Source organism: Anopheles ziemanni, chromosome 2, assembly GCF_943734765.1.
Source record: "Anopheles ziemanni chromosome 2, idAnoZiCoDA_A2_x.2, whole genome shotgun sequence".
Classification (NCBI taxonomy): Eukaryota; Metazoa; Arthropoda; class Insecta; order Diptera; family Culicidae; genus Anopheles; species Anopheles ziemanni.
This window is the reverse complement of record NC_080705.1, coordinates 10,909,520-10,918,281: the sequence shown is the minus strand read 5'-3', so window position 1 is coordinate 10,918,281 and position 8,762 is coordinate 10,909,520.

The following is an 8,762-nucleotide window of genomic DNA, read 5'->3' as shown; positions in this document are numbered from 1 at the left end:
GTTTGTGTCTGTTTTTTGTGTCGCTTTTGTGTTCTCGCGGCTACACATCGTGGTATGTTTCACTTTTGTTTGGTCCGCGAGTGATATTTGTGCAGGTTTCTTTTTTTTCACCTCTTTCTATGTTTTGTTTTTACCCCGGCCATGTTTTGTTTCCCAGTGCCGACGTTTTTTAAAGCAAAAAAAAATATTAATCCATTACCCAAGCAGAAGATCGTCGCCGGGATCGATCTCAGCATTTCCAACGGTGAGGTGAAGCAACATCTTTCCCTGCTTCCCTGTTGCGCCTTACTTTAAGTTCGTTTCCACAGGGCGGCGATTGCTGCATTCCCGAAATTCCGATCGCCTTTACCTTCGAGAATCTCCGCGGTCGAGCGAAGATAATAGTTTCTGGTGTCGGAATCTTAATTGATGATCGATTTCATGTGATGATGGTTTCAAATTTTGGCCGGGACACATCCACCATTACACCGTACACGGTGTGAGGTTCACGAGCGAAGTTGATCTCCTTTGTAAACGGGGGATGAGAAAAAAAAAAGAGGGGTTCGTACGTAAGATGCATAAACGGATGAAATATGCACCGTGCGACGTGTTAATTATTGTTTTCGATGGACACCGTCGATGTAAGCGGGGCCCGAGCTGCCATTATGGAATTCGGGCGGATTGGGTAATGTTCAGGCTGTGTATGCGCTCTGTTTTTTTTTCTTCTTCCTTTTGCTCGCCAGCAATGGGTTGGGCAGCAATTAATGATTATCGTTTGAAGTGAAGCCGGCAATGTTCGGCACTAAATGGTGATGGGATATTTTTTTCCCCCCCCCAAAAGGATAAGCGAGGTGTGCCAAATGGATATACATTTTTATTGCCCCTAATGGAAAGCCATCGAGGTAATAGTTTTTGTCAAGGTGCCGGAGATGGCCGCGTAAAGCAAATGCTCCAACAGAAGTTGGGGTTTACTAATTTAAAACATTTATTTAAATTTGCCTTAGGTTCTAAAAGTATTCTACCAGAGGGATGAAATAATTGTGACTTTGTGTTAACCGATTTTTTTTAGATGTTTTATAAACTTCTTTGTTCCTTTTCAACCCTAAATTGGTACAATTGTTTTAGTTATTGTATCCCTTGAACGATAGATACAATATTGAACACAATGATAGAAATTAAAAAAGTTCTTCCCGTTTCGTTCAAGAAAAAAAAGAAGTTCTTCCCGTTTCGTTTCAAAAAGAAACAACTTTATTCCACGTGTATTTCTTAGCGCGGAAAACTAACTCGTACGATACGACGTGCTGACAAAAAGTGTAGCAAAACACAAACTGAAAACATTGCATCAGTTTCTCATGTTGGTGAAGCGTTAATTTTAAACATGATGTAAACTTCTACGTGATTTCTGTGTCCAACCTCAAACCCACCGCAAACGATGACGTGTCGCACTGGGCTGGGGATGATGATGATGATGATGATGCGTCCATTCCCCAACCGGGGATTGGAGCTTTAATTTATGCCAACCTTATAAAGTGTGTCAGTAGCGGTCACCGCGGTGACTTGGCTTTTAATCTGGTATTTTATTCGTCTAGTTTTTTTTGTTCGTTTGTGTTGGATTCGTTGTAATTTCTATTTCCAGAACGGAACCGTAAGACGGGTTGAGGGTCTGGTGTTCATCATCATCTCGCGTTGCTCGCAAAGATGACACGCAACAACAGCAGAAAAACACCCCCCCGCCCGGTTCAATTAGCAAACAAACGACGTACTAATTCTCCGCGCACTCGGGAGCTTTTCTTTTTGCCCTTCAGTGCTCGTGCTTTCTATCTGCCAAACAAGGGGTGAGGTCGTTCTGATGGTGGTGTACTGGGGGACCCGCATCTCCTGGGCGCAATTGACACACGAGATTGTGCAAAAAGGTGAACGGAAAATGAGCCGTTTTCCGTACGTTTGATGTTGTCATCAGGGAGGAGTGGCGTAAAATGGGGCGGGTGGTGGTTGGATTAGGTTTCAGGTGGGTGGTTGGTTGGTTGGTTGGGTGCTGCATCTTGTCGGTGGTATTTAACAACAACCTCCGTTTGCAACAAAGGGCAATCTCTCCTTTACAGCCAGTGGTGGTTCGCTGTTGGTGTTGGGTTGCCGTTCTACTATTTTGTTTTTCCAAGGCAAACATAACAAGAACCTTCAGAGATGCACACGACGTTGTAATGTAACAGGTTACATAGAGGCAAACAGCGGGTGCATTTTGCCTGAGAACCTGTGTTTCTTTCACACGCTGAAGATGACACTTCATTTCAGATACACTCCGACGTTCGAGGCTACCGGAGATTAGTAAAGTTCCCTCTCGCGAACGCATCTTTTGTGAAACTGATTTTATTTATTCACTTCTCGCTAAACCGACCCGACCAATCTGCACCGATTCTCCAATGCCTGGTGCACTTTGGCTCCCGCCGGGGAGTTGTGAAACGTGAGAGCGGCGCAAGGTCGCGACCACGCGGAATGTGGTGTAAAGTTTACACCTTGTTTCCCGACCTTTACCTACATCCCACAACCGCGGCGAACTGCCGTTTCTTTTCTCCACCTTTCGAAAGGTTTGGCCGGAACCACACACCTCCACCCACCAGACAACGACGAGAGGGAGCTCCACTGACGCACGCGTTGGGATTTTCGGCGTTGTTTTGCTTCCGTGCGACACAGTTTTCCGCGCCCTGGCGATCACGCGAGAGCACCCAGACCGATTACGTTTGGCACCGGTGGCCATTGGTGTTTGCCCGCGGCCATTGTTTCGTTTTTCCGACGCTGCCGACGGTTCGTGTTCGTGTTCGTGTGTAAACGCCTTTGCTCCTTCTATGCTGCGCCCGTCGAGTGCTTTTTCCTTCGGTTTTATCGGTGCCAGTTGGCCAACCAGCCTTTCCAAATGGATCCATTTCCATTATTTCATTTTCCGAGTTCCATTTGGGGCCTGGGTTGGAGGGGGGGAAAGGGGTACACGGCTACGAGCGGTGGAAAAATATTTTTTCCCTCTACAACGCCCGAGGCACCCAACCACGGTCGTGTGCCGGTAATTCAATTCCCAACCAGTTGCAAACGTTTGAACGCCAAAGTTTTTCGTAAATCAATGTCAGGGTTTTATGGGCGTTGGGAAATATGGGGCGTTTGGGTGGCCGAAAACGACCGAGGGGCGGTCCTGAGAGGGTTGGTATGAAAAACGAACCCCCGGGCGGTTTGCTTTTGAATGGGTTAACCAGCGTGGTGTAGAGATAAGCGGTCGCATGGAATGGATGTGAGCCGGGAAACTGCGGCCACGAGTAAAGTTTTGACCTGTTTGGTGCATTTTTTTCCTCCCCCCGGCTTGGGCAGGTCAGGAGGCAGGTGTTTCGGAGTTTATGTTTGAAGGTTTTCTTTTTTTTTGTTGTTGTTTTAATGCTCCCCAAACGGTCGACCCGAACGGCGTGACAGTAGTGTGCCACTATGGTGGTTTTGTTGATAAGCTAAACATTTCACAGTTTGCTCGCGGAACTCCCACGGTAAACTTTGTGCATTGTTTTGGGTTGCATTGGATGCCTGAAGTTTGGTGATGGAGGGGCCGGCGCGATGGCGTGGGTCTGTTTGTGTTTGACACTTATGTTTGCTTAGGTTGCTGTCGGTTGGAATGTGCTTGGAAGAGTAGTCGTCGGAGCGCATTGATTGATAGTTAAGCTGAGGCAAGAAGTAATTTAAACGGCTATTTCGTTGGTATGTGGATGCGAGAGAGAGAAAAATAAGGAGGTATAGTGAGAACTATTTACTGTTTGAATATTTAACTTTATAAATATAGGGCAGAGATGAAAGAGAAAGAAATTGTTTTTTCAATTATAACATTATCGAATAAGTAGGATTATTCTTGTAAAAACATAAAACAATCCACTCATTAGTCAAGTATTTCAAATGTTATGACAGGATTGTTCTACGTTACCCTTCGCTTGATCTACAAAAAACTTGTTGTAGAATATTTGTATGAATTTTAACTAAAAACGAAACAATTACTTTTACATAAAAAAACTTGGATCTTAAAAATGTTTGTTTTTCCATTCCAATAGTAAAGTAGAAGCTTCCAGGTGTAAAATACTTCAAATTCACTGAGTTATAAATAATTTGATCGATAACTCTGTTTTTCTAAGGTCCTTTTTTAATATGGTATGGTAAATTCGACCCTATTGCTACGATCGATTGGCAGGAAAGGGTTTCTTTTTATTTGTCAAAAAAACCCAGGAAAGATGTCTTACGTCTCTAAAGGGGTATCCGTGTGCTAGTGGGTCAATTTTCCGCCTCGGACCCCCAATTATTAAAAAAAAGAAAAAAAAAACAAATATGAAAACATGCAAACCGACCAATATAAGTTCCCCATAAGTAAACAAATAGGCTGTCCAAAACGATAAAGATTGTAATAAAATAGACCTGGTTATAGTACTCATGGATGTAAAAATACAGGCGATTTGTTACAAGACGTAATGCCGCGAAGGGGGACGACTTAAAAATTATTAAACCAATATTTCTACCTGTCCACGATTACACAACCGCCACATGGCTGTACGGTACGCCGAAGTGGCGCTAATTATTGTCCATGTAAACAGATAACTGATTTGTTCGTTGCGGTACGGTCGAAGGGGGGTAATCGCGGTTGGAAACAGTCGCTGGGATGGTAAATGGCTTCGGTTTTTGCTTGACCACAATCTCCCCAACCAACTCCTCCGGCCTCGAACAAGTGTAACGAAAAAATAAATCTCTTCGTAATCCCAACCGAACACAGGGAAAGGCTGCCTCAGAAATGGGTGGACAGCTCTCGGAAATCACATTTGAATTAATTTCTGCACTATCCCAAACTGCAGCCGAGGACGTGGGGAGGCGTTATGCAGCAAGAGTTTGGGTAGAAATGGGAATGGGAGGTGGTGCCTTCAGAGAAATAAAGCCGTCTCGATAAAGTGACTGGTGCACGCGACAAACGGGTAACATAAACGGTCCCTTTCGGCTGCTGGCAAATGTCACTGGCGGGACATTCGGGAATGGAGAATGATAGCGTTTTAATAGCGCTCGCGTAGGAGATAATTGGGTCCCACGGCGGGGGATAATCTTAACTTTAAAGCAGGGCTGGACAAACCTTTTACTTGAGTTTTGTAGCATGTTTTTAAATGTTCGATTTGAATTTATTATTTTTATGCAATTTATATGTTTATAAATACACAAAAATAAATCAAATTAATGAAAGTGAGGAACAAAATGAAGAATAAATTCTAGTAGGGAAAGGGTTTGATGTCACATTACAGTCAAGTTGCATACGTTCTTTTCGATTTCCTTCAACAGATACCAATCATTTATCTTTTATTTATATTTATATTTATTTGAAGAAATTTGTTCTTTTTCAATAAAATAATATACTTTTCAATCCCTGATTTACCAAAAGGGCAGTTCCAGTCAAGAACAGCAATGGCTCGGACTGAAGCTTGGAGTGCACAACATCATTCCAACCCACAATACTGCCGCTTGTACTGGTAAATCCCGACACACCCAAACCGCAACCCACCATCGGAACGCTTTCTGTCCGCTTTGCAGACCGCCCTTCGGGGTGACGGGGCCAATTTTGTAAAGCAAACACGATAAATTTTATGCCTCATCGAACGGGTCGACTGCAGCACAACGCTCGTTACCGACTGCAATTGGGCCCAGGAGGAGGAGATGGCAAGCGTTAAGGAAAAGGCACGAGAAATCGTACCGGGCCGAATCCTCGTGGCTTTCAACGGTACGAACTCCGGAACAACTTTCGGCAGTTTGATGTTGGGGGGGAAAAAGCTGAAAAGAAAACAACACTGCACCAGACATATAAAATGTAATAAAAACACCACCTCCACCACCTCCAGCTATTGGAAACGGTTTCGAGAGTGTCCGATACCCAAGCAGGACCTGCAGGGTCCGGTGCGTTGCCACTGGAAGAGACCTTTCCAGTGGCTCGAGGCTTGTGGTACGATGTGTTTTTTTTTCGGTCGGTTCGAAACTGAAAACACCACCGAGCGATGGTCCTGCCTCCGTGCGATAGTCGAGGATAGTTCCACCAAAGCAAGGCGTCCATCGTCGAGCTCGTAACGCATTACGACGCGGCAGAGAAAAAGTATTCAGAGCGTACGAACGCCGACGTTCCATAACTGCCCGTAGCACAATTTTAGTAAATGCATTTTCCCAACCACCCTTCTCCTTCTGCCCCATCCAACCAGTTCGCCTCGATAAACAGCTTTTCCGTAAGGCGCAGAAAGGCGATGCTGATGGGTGCACCGGAACCGGATCTCACCACCGGGCGCCAGTTGTTGCGGGGCCCCGGGTCCGTTCCGCTCGGTAAGGCGATGAAAGAGATGTTGCGAAAATAGATTTACAATTTATATCACAATTAGTTTGCACGGCATAAGGTTCTCCAGGGTGTGAGGTGTTTATTTACTCACCTCATTATAACGCTCGGCTCTTCGCGGGGGTAACAACAAGCGCCCGGAAAAAGGGAAAGGTCCTACCCAGATTGTGTTGCCTGTTGCTTCAAAATCTGCCCCGAAGCGTATTCTCCTCAACGAAAAAAATGCTTTTCTACCGATCATTACCGACGTAAATTGTGGCATTTAAAGGTTGCGGGTTGGGGTCTATGCGTCAGCCAATCTGAACATTTTCTAACGTTGGGAGTTCTCTACCTTGGAGCAGTATTGGTGGAGCACACGCAAGCCTCGTATGACTCACAGTCCGCAGGGTCACTGGGGGGAATTCGTCTAGTCCACCCGGTGGAGTGTGAATGGTTGATTTCCGTTCAAAGGGAGTCCTAATGTGCCTCCATCCTATGCCCGGGTTCGATCTAACAAATGGATAATGTCGTGTCCTCAAGGACGCACGAGTAGTCGCTTGGATATCGGAGCGCCAGTGTGTCGCCGATGGTTTTTTTCTTCTTCTTCTCTCTTCACTGGTGGACCATTCGAGGCCAGGTTCGGACCACGGTTCGGTCAGTGGTAGGAACTCTTCCGCGCGCAAAAGGTGTGAACGCGAGTGTACTCCCGCCCTCGGGCTTTGGCTGTTCGAAGTTCGAAGCGGATGCAATTTTCGGTGCTTGTTGATTGCTTGGGCTCGAGAGAGGGGACAGAGCGTGAACTGGTTTTATTTTGCTAGAGTGGACTATACATTTTTTTTTATTATTGGTTGATCTTAGCGAAGGTTTTTTGTGGACGAGATGAAACCGTGAGGGTGTTTGGTAAGCTACCGAGGGCCACTGGCATTGCTGTTGGAGGTTACTCTAATTTCTTTAAAGCGTATCAGTGTGGCGTATGTTGTTGGCTACGCTATAAATAGTGTGTAAAGGTGTTGACGTGCATAAAGATTGCGTAATCGTTGAAAATAAACGGAAAATGCTTTAATTTTGAATGACATTTTACCGCAACAAAGGTTAAACGTCGGATCAAATCAGGTTGTAGGATTTGTTGAGCTTTAATTAAATTACTAAATCACAAGACGGATGTTTCAGAGTTCAGTCCAAATGATAGGTAGCATTTTTTCAACGTGCCCCAGTCCCAGTTTGATCGATTGAAAAGCAGTGACAACACCCAGACGGCAAAAGGGATCGAGCAGACAAACCGTATGGCCAGTCCAACCACGGACGCTGGCACAGAAAAAAAAACACGAACCGATCGACCGAAATTCCGATCCAATTCCAACGCCGGGCGTGACGAATTATCTCCTTATTAAATACATTTTCCTCCCAACCGTGCGGGTCTCTCCTCTCCCATGGGGCGGCACCTTTCGTTTGAGTGGGTCCACTATGTTGTTTTTTCCTTTGCTGTCCCTCCGACGGGTGGCATTTTTCTTCTGCCTTGTTTCTGCACGGCCGAAAGTGGGGTTTAAGGTGTGCCTGACTGGCCTCGTTGGACGCGGTGAGATCGCTGCACGGAATCCGATTGCATTGCAGTAGTGACTCACTTATGGTGGTTATGGCTCGCGCATAAAGAAACGTAAGCAAGTAAGGTTTCGGTTCAACTTGTGGTTCACTTGGCGAGTGGTTGTTGCACCATCTTTCGACGTCCCTTGAAAGGACGGGCGGCGTTGGTGTCCCTACGTTCATCTTTTCGTAACAGTCGATGGTACCTTTTCTCATTAAAACACGAGCATTCTTTAAGAAGCTGATGTGTTTTTCAAAAAGATCTTGCAAAGTTACCCACAACATCGTCGACCCAAAACCAAATGATACAAAATAAGGGCCTATCCTAGAGGCCGCCTTGTACATTCGTCAATCATTATCAAACGAAAGGAAAGGCTTCCGATGCACAGTACGACGTAACATCGGCCATAGAATGACGAATAGAGTAAATCCCTGCGATCGATTCATTAATTGAGACCGTTTTAATGGTTCGCTGGTGTAAATTCACCACACCACTATCCGTCCCCCCCAACACAGAACCTTTCGGACGGTTGGCAAGGTGTCACTTTTCATTGCCGGAAATAATGCAAATTCTAGGCCGTTGGGCCGTCCCCGATGGAAACGGAATCGTGGTTGGACTAAATGAAGGCAAAAAAAAAAAACGAAAAAAAAACACCTGGGCCCGCGAACTGCCATTCAGCACATTAACCACCGAACGACCTCGACGGAGGAGGAGGAGGATGTTGAGGGCTTCTGAGCCAGTTTTGTGGACTGTCGTGGCATCCGGTGTAGGCGGTGAAAGGAAACGCAAAGTATCGGCAAATCCCCAAACGGGCTCGTGGAGGATGAAGTAAGTGAGCCAGTTAGCAAGTTGGTA